At 46.7% G+C, this 19,656-nt stretch overlaps 1 long non-coding RNA gene across 1 annotated transcript; it reads left to right on the top strand.

Moving 5' to 3' along the window:
• The first annotated feature begins 919 nt into the window (after nt 1-919).
• LOC115067274 lies at nt 920-2,938 on the top strand. The gene is made up of 2 exons (XR_003846694.1): nt 920-1,256; nt 2,629-2,938. It is a non-coding gene; the product is annotated as an uncharacterized LOC115067274 (long non-coding RNA).
• Nucleotides 2,939-19,656: the final 16,718 nt, after the last annotated feature.

The following is a 19,656-nucleotide window of genomic DNA, read 5'->3' as shown; positions in this document are numbered from 1 at the left end:
AGGTACTTTACCACCTGAGCATCTTCCCAGTGCCCCTTCCCCAAGCCCTTATTTTAAAATTGTTTTTATTGTAGTAAGAAGACTTAATATGAATTGAACAGTGTGGTAGTGCATACCTATAATCCAGCACTCAGGAGATAGAGCCAGGAGATCACAAGTTCAAGACCAATTTGGATTTTTTATAGTAAGATCCTGTCTCAAATAAGTTAAATAAAGAAATAAATAACAGCAAAGATATACCCACATAACCAGTTCTTAAATATATAATGATTATTGTTTAACACATTTGTGTCAAAAAAAAAAACAAAAAATGAGGCACCATGGGGTGGATACAGTCTTTCCTAGAAGACAAAAGACTGACACCTTTGTGAAACCCTCCTCCGTGGCCCCCTGCCCTGGACTCCTGAGATGCCTGCCCCTCTTTAGGAATATAACGGCTCTTTCTTGCTTCTGTAAACCGCTTGATTGCTAGGCTGAGAGGACAAACTGCACTGACCCCATTTTGACTAGTTGCTTTAGGCAAGCCTGTCGCAATATCCACCTACTACCCCCACCCCAGGAGGCTATAGATCAAGAAAGCCCAGGCATATAGCATCCTTATAAGGTAAGAACAGAGACTTCTGGCCTCACAGATAACAGCACATTCCATAGATCTGAGGGTAGCATCCACCAATGAGAAACCCCCAGGACTGCATCCCTTGTAACCAATCAATTCAAAAGTGTGTTGGCTTGCGTGCGGGCTCCTCAGACCAATCAAGATGTAACTCTGTTATTCCCCTCCTCCCTTGGTCTAAAACCTATAAAATGCTTCCTCCCCCTGCAATCGGGGCTCTCAGCACAGATCCATTGCGTTGGTGAGGTCTGAGAGCCCGAGCTTAGGCCCGAATAAAGACTTTTTGTTCTTGCATGCCCTCTGGATTCTGTGGTTATTCTTGGGGGTCCCTTCTCTGGGCACAACACCTTCAGAGTCCCCCTTCTGCCCCAGAGCTCCAGGTTCCCTATGTTAGAAGTCCACAGAGGCCGGTCGGTGCCACCACGTCTTTATCTCAGACTTACCGCTGCACTCAGGCACTGCAGGCCTCCATCATGACTCAGCGAATTAACTTCCTCCTGCTCCAGGTTCTTATTCAACAGCTCAGATAACAAAAGATAAAACCCTTGGCTGACTCCCTTGGCCTAGGAGGAGAAAGCACTCATGTGCTTTGCATCTGAAACTCAGGGCAGGGTGGCCTGACCCAGGAGAAGGTGTTGATAAGGTAAGGTATATTTGTAGAAATTTCTACATTCACATATGATCTTTTTTAATTTTAAAAATTGATTAAATTTTATGTGTATGAGTGTTTTACCTGTAGGTATGTAAGTGCACCCATGTGTGCAATGCCTATAGGGCCAGAAAAAAGTGTCAGATCCCCTGGTACTGGATTTATTACCCACCATGTGGGTGCTGAGAACCGAACCTGGGTCTCTGTAAGAGCATTGGACTAACTGGACCAGGTGCTTCATTAAACCATTTGGTGAACTTTCCACTTTCTTAGTTTTATGTCTTTATTAACAGTCAGACATTGTGAGTGGAAAGCATCACAGAGCTTCAAGACATTACAGAGTAACAAAACATCTCAGGGTAGTGAAAACACCACAGAGCAGTAAAACATTCTGAGAAAGATTCCAGGGTTACATTTCAAGGTATCTACCTAGCAAGTAAAACAAAGGAAACCTGAAAATAGTCTAAGCTTAGAAGATTTTGGGCTGGAGAGACGGCTCAGCTGCCATGTGGGTGTTGCAACCGTGTGCGTGGGAAGAGAATAAAGGGGCCCTGACTCTCTCCTGGGTAAATGCTTGATCTCTTAGTGGTTCGAAGAATTTTTCCATACCAGTGTGCAGGGATGGTTGGGTGCCTGTGAGCCTCCCAGCCTGGGCTCCTGAAGTGAGCCCAGGGCCTGGGTAGGTCCAGAATCAAGGTGGCATCATGTAAGCAAAGGAGACGACTCCTCAGAGGCCTAGTGTTCCTCTCAGGTGAGATACCCTGCCCTGGTTCAACTCTCACTCTCCACACGTTTGCTCTGAAGACTTGGCAAACATTGCAACTCCAAAGATGTCCTGTAGATCCCAAACATTCTATTATAATCTACATTCCAGAAACCCTGGGACCTGTGAGGGCAGATGATTCGTCCTAGCACGCCTCTGCTCTTCTGGCAGAAGCACCTCTCATCTCTTTACTGTTCCTACACATTGTGAACATGTAAGAAATTTGAAAAGCCCATGAATAATAATAATTGACACTAAAAGCCTTTTTAAAGCCCATAATTTAGAAGAAGAGTTGAGGAGTTATGCACCCCAAGAGGCAAAAACACAGGGGGTGAAATAGCCCTGCACAGCTCACGGATGCAGTTATTCACAAAATAGCATGCACGGCACATGGATGCATTTATTCGTATGCATGCATTATACACATTAATTTGGGGTCTTTAACAAACGACTTCATTGTTTTTATGTATTGTTGTTTCCTGGGAAAGGAAACTGTCATTTATATCTAATAACCCAACATAATATGACTGTCTTGCACACACTGATGTGTTCATTAAATGTTAATTAGATACTTATTAAATGCTTTCTATCAATGTTTCTTAGACCTCAGCATCAAAACCTTCTAGAAGTCTTACTAAACCCAGATTGCTGGATCCTGTCTCAGAACTTCTGCTTCAGTTGGTCTTGGGGGATCTGAGAATCTGCACTTCTAACAAGTTCCCAAGTGCTGCTTGAACAGACTCACATTCTGTGGATCATTATTCTATTATTTGAAGCTCTTAGTGGATCATTATTTACATATTTGGGCATTTCTGTGATTCACCAAATATTGGTGGGGTTTGGGATAGATTGGGAATTATCATTAACTTCTCTGGTTCATTAAAATGTTTTTATTTATTCTTTGACAATTTCATACATGCATGTAATGTATCCAACCCAAATCTTCCCTCCCACCCCCCAACTCCCAATACTTCCCCTTTCCAATTCATGTCTTTTTTTTTTTTTTAAAAAAAACATATTCTCTGTTTTGGTTAATGAAATTAATAGCTATCCTAAAACTGATCGTCAATTCAGATAATCCGTTATACTTGTGCTGCCAGCTTGAGGCTACCTGGGGAGTTTGTTGGGAGCCCAGTGCCCAAATGATCTTGGAACCCTTCTGCCCCAGAAGATCCCCTTGCAAGATCTGTGGAACATTTTCTGGTGGATGGGCAGCACTGAGAACCTGAAGCCTGAAGGAATTTCACAGCTAAAAGAGTGGGCACTGAGCTACAGCACTAAAAAGCTCTTTCCTTGTTAGTGTTTAGAAGATTGGCCAGGAGCCTGGACCTGGGGAAGCTGTGGAGTTACTAAGTGCCCTGAAAAGGTCCAGATGGGCAGTTTAAGGGGTCCCTGGCTCTTTTACTGGATAGCACTGACAAGGGACCGAATGGCCACCATGCCTTCTGCTGGGGTCTGAGGAGGGCTTAGTGCCTAGCTTGGATGGGAACTTCAGACTGCTACTGTCAGGGCCACCTAGGGCAATGAAAGAAAGAAAAGGAAAGAAACGATGCAGCATCTTTCCAGCTGTAGTAGCTTTAGGTTTTATGGCTGGCTTTGGGGACAAGGTTTTATGGCTGGCTTTGGGACAAGTTTCTGTGAGCTCCTCGGGGAAGGAGAGTCTGGCTTTCTGTGGGTTTGCTCAGAAGACAATAAGAGGTGAGCAGCAGAGGGCAGGAGCTCAGAAAGGCACTCTGCTTCTGAGGCCTTCACTGTGGGATACCATTTTCTGAGGCTTTAGACACTTTGAAGAGGTGAAGCAAGGTAGGGAGCATTTATGTGCCCCAGGAGCCATGACTCATCACTTCTTATCCCAGGAGCCTTTTCCAGAACACATCATGAGCTTCTTGAGTCAGGTCTGAAGACACAAGTTCTTTCTTGGTATTACATCCAAAGATAGGTACATTCAAGTTTTCATATCCTATGAGATGAGCTAGACAGAATTTCTAGGGAGTGAGAGCTGAGCCCTTCTACTTACTTCCTTAAAGATTCAATGTCCAATCCAATGTCTCTCATTTGTGATGTCATGGTTTGAATGTGAACTACTCCCTGCCAGGCTTATGTGTCAATTACTTGAGCCCCAGCTGGTGCTACTACTTGGGAGCCTCTGACAACTTTAAGAGGTGGGACCTAGTTGGAGGAAGTAGGTCAAACGGGGCATGCATTTGAAGGTTATACCTGGTCCCTAGTGCCTTCCTCATACTCTGTCTCCTGTCCATCATGAGGTGAAAAATCTTTTCTGCCCTGTGCTCCCACAGCCATGATGCTCACCCACATGTGTGGGGCCAAACAACCATGGGCTGAACTCTGAGAAACCATGAGCCAAAATAAATTCTTCCCCAAGATATTTATGTTGGGAATTTGGCCACAGTGATGGAAACGTCTAGCTGATATACTTGGTCTGCCCATTTGGAAAAGAGGCTAGCAATACCTGCGTCCTGTCCCCCTGGTACTGTCACGGGGTTCTGGGCTTTGAAAGTTAAACAGGAAAATCACTGAAACTTTGACAAGGAGAAATCTGTGTTTCTGTGTTTTGACAATATGAAACGTTCTTAATTCCAAGATAGCTCATTTGGTTTTTCACTGACCCCGTCAGCTTAGAACAATGATTGATATACAGTCAGCACTCAAAGTTTACTGAGTGAATTAATGTGAGAAAAAAAAAAAAAGAAACAGAACAATAGAATTTAACAACTGGAGGGTTCCTTAGAGAGCATTTCAAATCTGAGTGCATAAGTCCCAGCAAGATTCATATCTCTCCTCAGGCTCTATAGCCTGAAGGTGGAAAGTCGAACAGGCCTCCCAGATGGAGCCAGGCCCAGCTCTCACATTTGGCTTCTCTTAGCACGCTGCAGTGACATGAAACTGATTTTTTTTTTTTAAAGCAAGCTCTAATTATTAGATTTTTTTTGGCAAGGAGAAGAAAACCATTCCCATCCAGCTAGGAGCATGACATGTCTAGTCTTATTCCACTTTTAGAAGTAAACCAGGCACCAGCACTTGGAGCCTTTCTTGGCATTCCATGTTCTCATGCCCAGTTCACAGAGCGGTCAGAAAACAAGCATTACCCTGAACCCTTCTGTCACAGACATGACCCCACTGTTGGCTCTGTCAGCCTGGCCTCCAAGGACATCATGAACACTTAAACCTGTTGGCAGATCATCTGTCTTCTAGAAAATTTTATGGAGAGCAGTTGATCAGGGAGGGCTTCAAAGCTCTTGAGATCCCTTTGCAGGTTGTGTGACTTGCCATGATCACATAACTGACCAGTGTCAGGACCTCACCGCATGGTCCAGCCCAAGGACATTTGTTGCTCATCAACTGACCCTGGACACCAGGGCACAGGGTTTGGTGTGAGTGGGGTATGAGCAGGGAAGCCGGGCAGGCTAGATGGACTCTCTCTGGCTACAGCAGGAGAGAGGCCATGCCTGGGCATGTGGCCAGCCTTAGGTGTTCTAGTCTGTCCTGCTCCAGCCTTTCCTCAGCACTGAGCCCCTGTGCATGTAGGCAGAATTAAAGGTGAAGTAAGATGTCTGTCCAACTGCTGACGGGTTACATGGGATGGAGTTAGGCAGAGAGACATGATTATTTTACCTGGATCCATGTCTGTGTTGCTTGGCCTGTTGCAATCAGCCTGTGTTACACTCAAGTTTAAAAATCCAATAAAATTAAAAAGCAAATTATAAGAAGAGGTACAATATGATATCATGCATGTGAAATCCAAAGCTAGGGCTCTAGCAACCACTAAACTTTATCAGAAGACTGCACGTCAGCTGGGAAGAGCTGGGAACAGAGGTAGAATGAAGTCAAGGGAGGAAATTTCAACTCGACCTGTGACACTTTGTTTTGCTCCCAGTGTCCTGCTCAGCTTTGAGTTCAGACCTGTAGCTGTGACTGGAAGGGTACCCTTGCTCTGAGGGCCAGAAAATAAGAATGAACTCTATGGCTATTTCATATGCATGATTGCATTTTTTTCTAAAATAAATGAAGCCTGTATGTGGGCAAGGGAGGTATTCATTTTCTTGGGACCATGTGGCTTGGATTTGCTAGGTGAGGGCCTGGCCTGTGGCCACAGCTAAAGGAATTTGTCCTGTTGTGAAAAGCCATGGACTCTGGAAACCCACCTGCTGGGGAGTGCCCAGCCCACGGAGGCGATAGCAGTGTTTGCTGGGGCTTGCTGTGTTCCAGGAGCTGTATACCTCCGGAGGTATGCAATGCTCACAGCAGCCTGTAGGTCAGGGGCTTTATGTGGCTGGGACACCGGGGTGCACAGGAATATGTTGGGAATGAACTTGTGGAGGCCATCAGGACTGGGTAGGGGAGGGCCCCAGTTCTGTGCTATGGCTCCTGCCTCCATCTCAAATTGCTTGAGTTACAGGCCTGCACCAAGTCCGTACAGCTTTAGAGGGTGCTCGGAAGAGAACCCAGGGCTCTGTGCCTAATCGACAAGCTGCACTTTACCAACTGAGCTACATCCCCAGAAGAAGATGTGAAATTATGCATCTATAGCACAGGAGCGCCCAGTGCGGAGCATATGGCTCCTCCTACTGGCCTAGGGCAGAGCCTGGTGGCTTTCGTAGGGGAGCGATATGAGAGCCTTGTTTTCTGGAAGAGGCATTCTGGCTTCCAGGTAGAGAATGGTTTGGAAGGGCGAGGGCAGAGGCTCTGTGAGGAAGTGACTGCTGCTATTGGACACAAGAGATGATAAGGCGGGAACTGGATGTCAGGCGCAGGGAGAGAAGTAGCACAGAGGGTCATTGTGGGGAGTGGATGGGAAGTAGCTGCCAGCAAGGAAGAAGGAACCACAAAGGGGATGCTTGCTTAGGCTCTGCCACCAGCCAGTCTTGAGACCGTGGGTCAGTGGCATCGCTTCCCTAAGATGTGTCTCCCACTTCTGTAAAAGGAGGGGCTGGATGTAGCCTCTGTTGGCGTGCTGACTGTGGCTCCCGTACATTTCTGTTGTCCCAGGTGGGGAGATCCTAAAGCATGGTGGAGTGCTGGCACTGCCGCAGGTCCAGAAGGATGGCCAAAGTGGCAGGCACACGGAAGCCATTTGAGCCAGGAGAATGGTAGCACTGCAGCCAAAGGCAAGCTGGCACTACCAGTGGGGCCAGGATGTTGAAATCACCATGGCAGAGCTTGGTTTAGCAACATGTTTTCTTGGGTGTGTATGCCAGGCCTCTGGCCACAAGAACTTTTGTAGTTCTTGTTGTCAAGTTTAGGCTTGGGCTAGGAACAGGAAAGAGCAAACAGTAAAGCAGCCTCAAAACTGTCCCAGCCTCCCCCCCCCCCCCCCCCCCCCCCCGGGCTCTGCTTCTTGTGTGCAGGGAGTAGCTGGAATCGTCAAAAGGTACCTCCCAACCATCGTGTGCCAGAAGCCTGTAGGGAGAAATGTGCCTTAAAGCCACAGGGCATGGGTGCTTCTCCCGAGCAGTTCAGCTACAGATATACACACGCCTCAAGTGGAAATGACTTGAACTTTGAGCCGATTCCTTGTGTCTGGCAGGGGAAGTTCCATGAGCCCACACGCCCTGTCAGTGGAAGTGATGTTCCCAACTTTGCTCTTAGGGATATAGGTGAGAAAACATAAGTTAAACCGTTAGCACTGAGCTGGGCGTGTCATTAGTGCCCAGTGAACTGATGACTGTTCTCACAGTTGAAACAGCCTTCAGTGCTTACTAAGTACTGGATGCCAGGACACAGCGAGGGATATAGTCTTGACAAGTAGGGTTCCCAGATGGGGAGGGAGAGAAGAGGCTGAGTCCTGGTGCTTCTTACAATCTTTCCATCATTTAACTTGACCCAGTGGGCACACATAGACACCTGCCATCACACTGTGCCTACCAGCCAGGGAGGCAGAGGAGCCCACCAATTTGTATCAACAGCATGCACCTTCTGCTTACAAAGCAGGAGCGGCTCAAAGGCACACAGGAGGGTGCCTGCCCCGGAGTTGAGAGGTACAGAGGCTGCAGCTTCCTTGCTGCCTGAAAAGCTCTGCTGTTGACTGGATGAGCTTCCCTGGGTTGCCTCGAGCTTACTCTGTGCTCTGTTCCTATAGCTCTTCCTCAGGAGCCCTCCCTGGCCAACGTGATACCTTCAGTAGTCTGTTCTCCCAGTTTTCTTGGTCTTTGTGGTTCTTACACACTACCATTGCACTTTCATTTGTTTAGAAAAATATATTGTATTGACCATTTATTCACCAACAAGTAGGCTTAATGAGAGCAGGGACTTGATCTTATTTATTTAGCTTTTTGAAACAGAATTTTACTACATAGCCCAGCCCAGGCTGACCTTGAACCCTCAATCCTCTTGTCACCAGCTCCCAAGTGCTAACATTATAGGTGCGTGCTACCTAGGATTATAGACGGGTGCTACCATACCCAGCTGTGGCTTGGAACTCACTATGAAATCCGACTTCAAAATTGCAAGTTTCTCCTGCCTCTGCCTCCCAGGTGCTGGGATTACAGGTGTGGGCCACTCACCTGGCCTCTACTTATGTTTTATCCCTTCCTGCATCCCTAGTGCACATAGAACACTGCCCAGCCCACAGTGAACCGGGGGTATCTGTTGCATCAGTTCATCAGAAGCAACTTAAGGGAGGAAGGATTTATTCCAGCTCAAGCCTTCACAGGATACTTCTTCATGGCAGGGAAAGTATGGTGGCAGAGTGGGTCAGTGCATGGCAGCCGGAGCATTTGACAGTTTGTTCATAGCTCAGCAGATCAGGAACCAGAGAGCTGGGATGGAACCAGGGGCAGATAATAACTTTCAAGACCCTTCCCCCATGACCCACTCTGTCAGGTAGGCCTCCTGCTCTCCAGAGGTTCCACAAAGTCCCCAAAATGGTGCCATCAGCCAGGGACCAAGACACATGAGCTTGGGAAGGATATTTCACAATCAAACCATGACACCTGTCTCTGATGAATGCATGACCTCTAAGCTGAACCCCAAAGGGTTCAGGGGTTGGCCAGGGGGACTGTCAGGGACAGAAGAGAGAATCCTTTCAGATGGAGGGAGCAAAGCCGGGGAGAGGAGAAGAACACTATAGCTGGCATTAGATAAATCAGGTAGATTAATATGTCCTGTATGAAGCGAATGCCAAGAAGGCACCAGGCATGCAGGGGATTTGCTGGGTAGAGCGAGGGGAAAGGCACAAAGAGGCAGAAGCAGCCCAGTTCCACAAGCAGCCCTCTCCCTTCAGCCACTGATCTGTACCCGCCCCTTAGATCCACCCACTCTGGATAGCTCATGGACCCAGAATCACAGAATTTGCAACCTTTTGTGTGTGGAAAGGGGGAAGTTGAAAACGAGCCAGGAAGGGAAAGCAACCTTTGAACTCCCCATAAGGTTGTGTAGAAGGGCAGGTGAGGAGGAGCCAAGGGGCTGCTTTCCGGGGTGGAGGGCCATCTCTCTGTGAGGAGGACACAGACAAGATCATGGCCTTGCAGAGATGTCCTTCATAGCTTCTCTTCCTGCGCAGTCAGCTTGGCCACCTGCAAAGCAGGAGAGTAAAGCTTTCTCACACAGCACAGTCCTGTCAGATCTTGCTGCTCCACTGTTCAAAGCATTTAGGTGGTGTTTCCTAGTCTTTCTAGTACATTCTGGCTTTAGGGCCTTTGCTTTGACTGCCGTGCTTTGCTCATGGCCCACAGCTAGTCCTTATCCTCAGATGCCAGGTGCGTGCTCCCATCCCCTTCGCTTAAGTGCCGCCTCATCCCAGGGGATCCTCCTCTTCCTCCCCCCTCCTACTTTCTCCCTTCCTTCCTTCTCCCTCTCCTCCCTTTAGTCACATTAGTGGTTTCCATTTCTCAGCACCCTAAAACTAGACTAGAAGTCCTTGGTGACAGCAGGTGTGGTAGCTCCTTGGGCCCCCTGTGGGCCAGCACTGTCCATCCTTCCGCTTCCCCAAACTGAGCATGTGCCACCTGCTGTCATGTTTCCAAGATGGTTATATATCCTCCAGCTTTGGTCCCATGAAGAAGGGAGGACAGGGCATGACAAATCAAAGTCATGTGCCAACAGAGCTGCCTCAGAAACCTCACATCTCACTAGACAGAACTGCTGCCATACAGTCACCCTGGCCACAAAATAGTCCATGCATCTGTGAGCTCAAGCAGAATCAGGCTAGCTGTTGCAAATGAAAGCCCCTGGAAAGACCTGGCGTCTTCAGCTAAGCCTTCTGCAAGTCTCATTAACTGATTAGAATTTCAGTGAGTGCAGGGAGTTTGAAATGTCCAGAGCCAGATGACCTTGGGCCATCTTTCACCCTCTTCATAGCCATTTATTGTCCGCCTCTGTACCTAACCTAATAGTCTTTGTGGCCCTTAGGGAAATCATTTGAAATGTGCAAGCAGGGCCCTAGTTTTCCTTTGGAGTGTACAAACAGAGCATTACCTTTTCCAACCAACCAAAAGCTAAAAATACTGTCAGATAGCATGTGAGACCTAAAACAGGCTTACCTGCCTTACTGTAACCATCTACCTGATGTTTCTACCAATGTAGTTGAAAACTGTCTTGATTTATGACTTTCTTTGTTCTGTTACTATAAAAACTTCATGAAACTGCTTCCAGGTTAGAACCAGGTTGGAACATGGAATTTGAGGTAACCCAAATCTGTGTTCCCAGGCCATGGTCACTCATATTTGGCTCCAGAATAGATTATCTCTTATCCCCTTTGAGGTAAGAGTTGTGATTTTGGCATTAACATGGGGCAGTGTGAGAGCCAGTGGTGTTGAAATTTTAAGTTCAGGAGGGCTGATGAAGACTTGGACCTTGCCAGGCTTGTTGGAGCATACCTGTAATCCGAGCATTCTGCAGGCTGAGGCAGGAGGATTGAGGGTTTGAAGTTGGCCTGGTTACCTAGTGAGACCCTGCCTCAAAAATATTATTTAATTAAAAAGCAACCTTAGATTTTTCCCCTCACCACCAGTGTAAGCTGATACTACAGACCAGGGACTACCCTGAGCGCTGCCAGTAAGACAGAGCATTGCTTAGGTGAAGAGAGGGCAGTGTGGGAAGCTAAGTGGGCAATGGAATTGTGTTCACGATGGTGATGGTTTTACAGATGTGTGCATATGCCACTTGTCAAAATGCATACTTTACATATATGCAGTTTATCACTTGACCTTTGTACCACAATAGAACTATTACAGTTACTCTTACGAGTTAAAGCATCAGCTATTAGAAACATGTTGTGAAAGTGGGAACACAGCTTACTCAGATGTGAGGTGCTTGTCACCATCATTTCCTTACAAACTCCAAAGTAGTGAAATAGCTAAGGCTCTGACCCGCATCAGCCAGGATGCGGAGAAATGTGCAGCCCTGCTGGGAAGCTGTGCTGGATAGCTTTAGTGTCAACTTGACACACCTGGGTTGAGGGAGCCTCAGTTGGAATTTCCTCTACTGGACTGGCCTGTGGCCATGTCTGAGGGCATCTTCTTGATGAGTGATGTGGGAGGGCCCAGCTCACTGTGGGTGGTGCCACCCCTGGGCAGGTGGGCCTGTGTTATATAAGAAAGCAGGCTGAGCAGGGGCCAGGGGAGCAAGCCAGTAAGCAGCAGTCCTCCATGGCCTGTGCTCCAGCTCCTGCCTCCAGGTTCCTGCCCTGAGTTCCTACCTTGGGCTCCCTGATAAACTGTGATCCACGAGATGTAAGATAAAATAAACCCTTTCCTCCCCAAGTTGGTTGTGGTCAGAGTGTTTTGTCACAGCAATGGAGAGACAAACTAGGACAGAAGCTGTGTGCTGTGGCTTATTATTTTATAGCTGTGTCTACAATAATAAACGACAGGCACATATAAAGTCTGAGACAGGCCTTGCTATGTACGCAGGCTAGCCTCAAACTTAGATTTCTCCTATTTCTACCTCCTGGAAACATTGCCCAGTGTTAAAATACGTGCTTCTGCTATGGTGCTAAGTGGATTACTAGCAATCCCAAACAATAATTACACATTAGTTTAACAGTAAGTCTAGGGTTATAAGAAGCAGATCAAAGGAAGAAAAACTAAGTAAAAGTCCATAATGGCGTTTGACACTGTGCTGGACGGCTTCAGTTGCCAACTTCACACCCCTGGGAAGAGGGAACGTTGACTGGGGAACTTCCTCGATCAGATCAGCCAGTGGCCATGTCTGTGAGGCATTTTCTTGGTTGTTGAGTGATGTGGAAGGGCCCAGGCCCTTGTAGGTGGTGACACCCCTCAGTAGATGGTCCTGGGTTGTAGGCTGAGCACAGGCCAGGGGAGCAGGCCAGTAAGCAGTGTTCTTTCAGTTCCTGTCTCCAGGTTCCTGACTCCAAGTTCCTGCCCTGGCTTCCCTCAATCATGAAGTGATCTGGATGTGTAAGCCAAATAAATCCTTTCCTTCCCAAGCTGGTTTTGGTCAGGGTGTTTTATCACAACCAGAAAGTAACTAGGACAGGCACCAACTTACTAAAATAAACAATTCATGTAAAGCCAGTTCCCGGAGACCCTACCTCCTCCCAGCCCATCAGGGGCTCAGGGTTTCGAGACTAGGGCTAACCCCCTTGCTTAACCTAGCATTTCACAAAGACTGGTTGCCTCTATTACTGTGTGAGAGAAATAACAAGTAGGTGGCTGTTGAAAGGTTGTTTTTCATGCAAAGGAGAGATTGTGCCAAACCTGCATGGCGATGGCAGCCGGGAGCCCTGCATGTCCACTGCGAAAGGAAGCAGTGGATGTGGAGCCTGCCTGCTACAGTCCTGGTGCTTTCAAAGGTCCTGGGGATCAGTGTGTCTTAAGAAGGGAAAGCAGGGGTCAGTCAGGCAGTGTCTAGCCAGCCCTGCGACCCTGGGTGACCTCAACCTTTCTGAGTCTCAGTTTCTTGCCTGTCAAATGAGAGCTCTGCACAGGACTGCTGAGATGCTACAATTTGCTAAGAGTACCGGAAAGGCAAAAGCATTTTACCAACACAAAATGTTATGAAAATTAGCACTATCCAGGTACTTAGGAAAAATCAGAGACAGAGAAATTAAGTCTATTAAAAACAGTATTTCACTTGCCACGAATGTAGCAAGCTTTCATTTCTGTCTGTCGTGTTCTGAAAACAAATCAACATTTGTCTTGTTTCCCAATTATACAAACTCCTGTCTCCCTGGAGACCGCTCTTCCTATTCGTTCCCCTCACCCCCGCCCCCACTGTGTGTTTAAGGAGGTCACAATCTAACTGGGGAGACAGGCCAGGATGAATTGTGTTGGTTTTAACGTCAGAATGGACAATCTTACTTGTGTCTTTCCCAGGGCTGAAGTCACAGAATCCTTCTGCTTCCAGGTCACCCCACACTCAGGCATCCTGCCCCATTCAGTAGGCAGCCTGGGCCAGCCTACTGAGTAGCAGCTGTGGGTGAGTTCTGTGCAACCCGGTGCCTCAGCCCTGACCCAGCAGCTCCATTGCTTAGGACAGTGTCCTGCCTCACTTTTTCCACACCCCAGTCACTTCTGCCATTTCTGCTACGGAGTGAAGTCTCACCCCAAATTCTGGCCCGATATCTCGGCTGGACTGTTGTCCTCTGAGAGCAGGCACACCTGGGACCTGCAAAGCAGGGCTCCTCACTCTGGAGAGCAGACATGTCACTTGTCATCTTTCCCGCCTAGGGCATGGACCATCCTCTGCATTGTGGGACATTTGCAACATCCGTGGCCTCTACCCACTAGATGCCAGTTGCACCCCTCCCCCAAGTTGTGACATCCCCTAATGTCCTCAGACATTGCCAATACTGTTCTTAGTTGAGGGTAACTGGGGTACCTCCAACCTGGAGGTGCTATCCTGGGACAACACCCTTCCACCTGGCTCAGAGACTGGCTGGCCATCGATCTGTAGGACGCTTATTGAAGTTTTGCCTGCCAGGCCTCTGAACTCCCTCCTGGGCTTGGGGAAACTCATCCAACATGAATAGGAGGCAAAGCCCTGTGCTGAGGCTGGGTACTATTTCCCAGAGTCTGTCACCAGCACATACCCACGGGTGTACCTGCCTCAGACTTCAAATTTCTGGAGAATCAGCTTTGTGACACTGAGACCTGCAGGGGGACAGTGGTGGCAGAACACACTGCCCCCAGCAGCACCACATGGCCCTGTTCCTAGGAAAGCCCCTTCTTCACCTTGCACCCCAGTTCTGGCTCCCTGTCATTCAGTGGTCCCTGGGTATGCTCTCAATAGTGAGTTGTAAGTTGCTAAGGATTTTTTCCCCGCCTTTTAAAAAATTTTATGTGTAGGAATGTTTTGCCTGCATGTATGTAAGTGTACCTGTGTCATGAAATGCCCACAGAGGCCAGAAGAGGGTCTTGGATCCTCTGGAATTGGAGTTACATACGTTTGTTAGCCACCATAAAAGTATTCAACATCAAATCCTCTGCAAGTGCAGCCTGTGCGCTTAACCTTTAAGCCATCTCTCCAAACCTTGCTCCCCCCCTCCCTTTTTGGACAGTTTCATACAACCCAAACTGGCCTCCAACTCACTAAGTAGACAAGGATGACCTTGAGCGTCTGCTCCTGAGCGTTGGGATTACACGTCTGTAACGCCTTGTCCAGTCCCTTTTCCCTTTCAATCCCCACTCTGTGGGGATTTGACCCCCAATACAAGCCTACCAGCCCTCACCTCCCCCAGGATCCCCTCTCTCCTCACCACTGGTCTCGTGCTAGCCAGGTCTCAGAGGATGGAAACACGCTTTGTTCACCATCTCTGTTAAAAATCCGTTGATACACAGGCAGCTCCCAATTCACAAATGCCTAGCTTATAAAGGCACTTCCAATACACTGTCACCACCAGAGTATGAGTTGTAAAAGAAACTTCCAGAAGAGATTAACAGGCTCAGTGAGGAGTTTTAGAAATCATAAGGATCCAAAAATGCTAGGGCTGGAGCTCAGTAGAAAAGCACTAGCATAGTTTGTATGAATAATGGGAGACAGGCATTATTAAGGGGGAAACTGGAGTACTTAAAATAGAGAGAGAGAGAGAGAGAGAGAGAGAGAGAGAGAGAGGAGGAGGAGAGAGGAGAGAAGAGAGGGGGAGAGAGAGGAGAGAGGGAGAGGAGAGAGAGAGGGAGAGAGAGAGGAGAGAGAGGGAGAGAGAGGGAGAAAGAGGGGAGAGAGGGAGAGAGGGAAGAGAGAGATAATGAGAGAGAAAGATCAGATATATATCGCTCTTATTGAACTCAATTTATTAATGTAATATAATTTATCTTGATGACATGTCAAACTTTGAAAATGCAAAAGACCCTTTTGGTAATATCATTTTTGAGAGAGGGAGAGAGAGGGAGAGAGGAGAGAGAGGGAGAGAGAGGAGAGAGACAGAGACAGAGAAAGAGAGAGGGAGAGGAGAGGGGAGAGAGAGGAGAGAGACAGAGAGAAGAGAGAGGGAGAGGAGAGAGAGGGAGAGAGAGGGGAGAGAGAGGAGAGAGAGGGAGAGAGAAAGAGAGAGGGAGAGAGGTGGGAGAGAGAGGAGAGAGAGAAAGAGAGAGGGAAAGAGGAGAGAGGAGAGAGAGGGAGAGAGAGAGGAGAGAGATCCAAAAGAGGGAGATAGACCCACATTTGCTTAATGAAACCTGAAACAGAAACACACCTTCTAAACTGTCCCAGCACATTGTAAGAAGCAATGGGATAAAGAGTGGGGAAGTCACTAGATTTTACAATGCAAAAGAGCTGAACATAAGATAATGTCTGAAAATGGAACTGTTCACACACTCAATAGCTGCAATAAATACAATGAGCAAAATTGGCTGCTCAATGTGTAAAGCATCATTCTACTTTGTAAAAGAAAGTTTACATTTAAAAAAAATATTTTGTGTGAGTGTTGTGTCTGCCTGTATGTAAGTGCACCACATATGTTCAGTGCCTGCAGAGGCCAGAAGAGGGCGTTGGATCCCCTGGAAATGGAATTACAGATGATTGTTAGCCACCTTATGGGTGTTGGGAACTGAACCTGGGTCCTCTGCAAAAGCAGCAAGTGCTCTTAACTGCTAAGCCAACTTGCTAGTCCCTTTTAAGTTTGAGACATGGTCTCCCTGCAGCCACAGCTGGCCTGGAACTCAGCTATGGCTGGCCTCAATCTCTCAGAGATCCTCCAGGCTCTGCCTCCAGAGTACAGGGATTAAAGGCATGTGCCAGCCACACCTGGTAAAACTTAAAAATTTTAATAAGAAATAAAGATAAATAGCACATCAGATTATTCACTGAAAAAATACAAAAAAAAAACCTAAGAAAAATGCTAAGATGCATCAGAAATCAAGGAAACTAATGTTGAAACAATAATGAACATCTCATTTTTTACTTACAAGATTAAAAACAGGAACAAATAGACTATTCCATATGGGTTGTGCTGGGGAACACTGTCCCCTCCAACTTGGGGAAGGGAGTGAGAATTGAGGCATGTGCAGAGAGTGGCTGCAGGGCCAGTATCAAATGTCCCAGGGGAATATGTCTGTTCTTTTCATCTAGAAACTGAAGGAAGTAGCCAGAAACACATGTAAAGCTTCACACCCGACTCAGCGCTGGTGTAAGACTGTCTGGCTCAAGTTTGGCACCTCTCTGGGCCTCGGTTTCCTCCACACATGGGGTGTTAAGACCATCTCATTGTTACCCAGGTTAACCATCTGTTAAGGTTTGCAATATGCATGCCAGAGTACTGGCATGTAGCGTGTGCCCAGTAAGTATTAGGAATGATTGCAGAATTAGGTGCCATAGCAGCACACACAGGAAGCCACTTATAGATCTGCAAATAAGAAAGTCAGTGAGTTGTGACATATTCATACACTAGCATCTTGTACAGGAAAGGCTATTTTAGACGAGTACTTTATGACCCAATGATGAGGGAAATAAGCAAGGACCCCTGACCCCACCCCCAACTATATGGGAAAGAACATTGTGCTGTGTATTTGAAAACTTAAAGCCTGGCCTATAAATCACAGCTACTTGGGAGGCTGAGGCTGGAAGAATGTAAATTCAAGACACCCGTGGGTTACTGAGAAAGTTCAAGGGCGGCCTGTTTAACTTACCAAGACCCGTGTCCAGAAGGAAAAAAAGGGCTGAGGTTGTAGCTCAGTGGTAGAGTGCTTGCCTAGCCTTTGCAAGACACTGGGTTCAACCCAAGCACCTAAAAACCAAACTAAACCAAAAGAAAACCTTAATGTGTATTATGGCCCTCTATTTATAGTTAATTTTTTTGAGACAGGTATCACTTTAGCCCAGCTGGCCTGGAACTCATTATGTAGCCAGGGATGGTCTCCTCAAACTTTTAACAATCGTCTTGCTTTCATCTCCCAAATTCTGGAATCATAGGTGTGGACCACCACACCTGGCTTTTTGTTTGTTTCGTTTTTTTTTTTTTTTTTTTCAGACAAGGTCTCATATAGCCAAGGCTAGCCTTAAACTTGTTATGTGGTGGAGCCTGACCTTGAACTCCTGCTCTTCCTGCCTCCACCTCCAGAGTTCTGGCTAACCCCTCTCCCGCTATTTTTGAACAGATTTTAAAAACAATTTTTTTTTTTTTTTGGTCTTTGGAGACAGGGTCTCCCTGTAGCCCCAGCTGGCCTAGAAGTAACTATGTAGACCTCAAACTCACAAAGATCCACCTGCCTCTGCCTCCTAAGTGCTGGGATTAAAGGCATGCACCACCATGCCTGGCTTATTATTTTTATTTTATGGATATGAGTGGATTGCCTGCATGTATGTAAGTGCACCTGTATTGTACAATGTCCATGGAGAACAGAAGAGGGCATTGGATCCCCTGAAACTGTAGTCATGGGTGGTTGTTAGCCACCATGTGGGTGCTGGGAATAAAACCTGGGTCCTCTACAAGAGCAATCATTGCTCTTAACTGCTGAACCATCCCTTCAGCTCCCTGCACAGATTTGTTTTTAAGAGTAAAATTAGGTTCACAGCAAAACTAAGTGGAAAGTAGAGTCCCCAGGGACCCCTGTTCCTCATGGGCACAGATTCCCTAGAGAGGCATCAGTGAATCCACACTGATGCCTACCCAGAGTCCTAGTCAGCAGGGCGTTCACTCCTGGTGTTGTACATTGGGTGGGTCTGGACGTATAAGATGACATGCACCCACCACTGTAGATTGTGGAGAATATTTTTGTTGTCCCAGTTCCTCCGTGTATTCATCCCTCCTCTCTCCAACCCCGGCCTGCTTCTGGAATGTCAGAAGGAAATCATGTAGCCTTTCCACTTAGTAATAGATGTTTGCCTTTCCACCATGTTCTTGTTACCTTTCGATAGCTCATTCCTTTTTGGTGCTGAAGCATTTCACTGCCTACATGTATCATCGTTTATCTTTCACCTACTGAGCCAACATCTCAGTTGCTTCTACATTTTCATAGTTATCAGTAAAGCTGTGGTTAACCTCAGTGTGCAGGTGTTTGTGTGGACATTGCTGTTTTCCGCACTGTTGGGTAAATACCATGGAGCAAGATGGCTAGATTGTATGATAATAGTATATTTAACTTTGTAAAAAACTGCCCAGCTGTCTTCCAATGTGGCCGTGCCATGTTGCATTCCCAGGAACAAATGTACACGCCTGTTGCTTCTCGTGCTCCCAACATTTGTGTTGTCTGTGTTTGGATTTTAACTATTCTAATAGGCATGTAGTGGTGTCTCACTGTTTTAATTTGCAGTTGGCTAATGGTAATGAAGCCTTTTTAAATTTTGAATTTTTCCAGCTATTATTTTATTTATATTATTATACTTAAGTTACATGGAAAAGGGCAATCAAGTGTGAGACCCTTCTCAATAAATAAGGAGGGGCACAACCCAGGGAGGCATCCAACATTAACCTCTGGCCTCCACACAAACATGCACACGTGTGCACTTGCACACATGCACCCATACACTTGGAAGCATGCATACACCTACATGCATACCACATATACATACACATATATAGAGCACTGGCTGCCCTTACAGAAGACCCAGGTTCAGTTCCCAGCACGCAGGTGGTGGTAAGCAACCTTCTGTAACTCCAGCTCCAGGGAATCTTATGCCATTTTCTGGCCTCCACAGTCATTGCATGCACTTGTTGCACTTACACACACGCATGCAAAACATTCATACACATAAAATAAAAACAAATAGCCAGGCATGGTGGTGCACACTTTTAATCACAGCACTCAGGAGGCAGAGGCAGGTGGATCTCTGAGTTCAAGGCCAGCCTGGTCTACAGAGTAGGTTCCAGGACAGCTGGGGTCTCAAAAAGACCAAAAAATAAAATAAAATAAAAACAAATAAAATTTCAAGTGCCATTTTTAAAAAATGTTTAAAATAAAGCCCAAATAAGTGGAAAACAACAACAAAACATTTGCTTGGCATTTTAATTACAATTTTTAAATTAAACTTTTTGTTTTATCCATTATTACTATGTGTGTATGATGTGTGTGTGTGTGTGTGTCAAGGCAGGCACACTCATGCCACAGCATGTGGGGGTCAGAAGACAACATTCAGGAGTCTGTTCTCCCCTTCCACCTTGGGTTCCACATGCTGAGCCATCTCACCGGCCCTCTCCCTTTCAAATTTACATAAGACATTCCTTCACTTTAATAACCCAAATTCCTCTGTTTTTTTCTTTCTTCCAGACAGGGTCTC

The sequence above is a fragment of the Nannospalax galili genome, unplaced genomic scaffold (assembly GCF_000622305.1).
Source record: "Nannospalax galili isolate Female #2095 unplaced genomic scaffold, S.galili_v1.0 scaffold805, whole genome shotgun sequence".
Lineage (NCBI taxonomy): Eukaryota > Metazoa > Chordata > Mammalia > Rodentia > Spalacidae > Nannospalax > Nannospalax galili.
The sequence above is the reverse complement of the archived record's forward strand: the minus strand, read 5'-3'. Positions and strand labels throughout refer to the sequence as shown.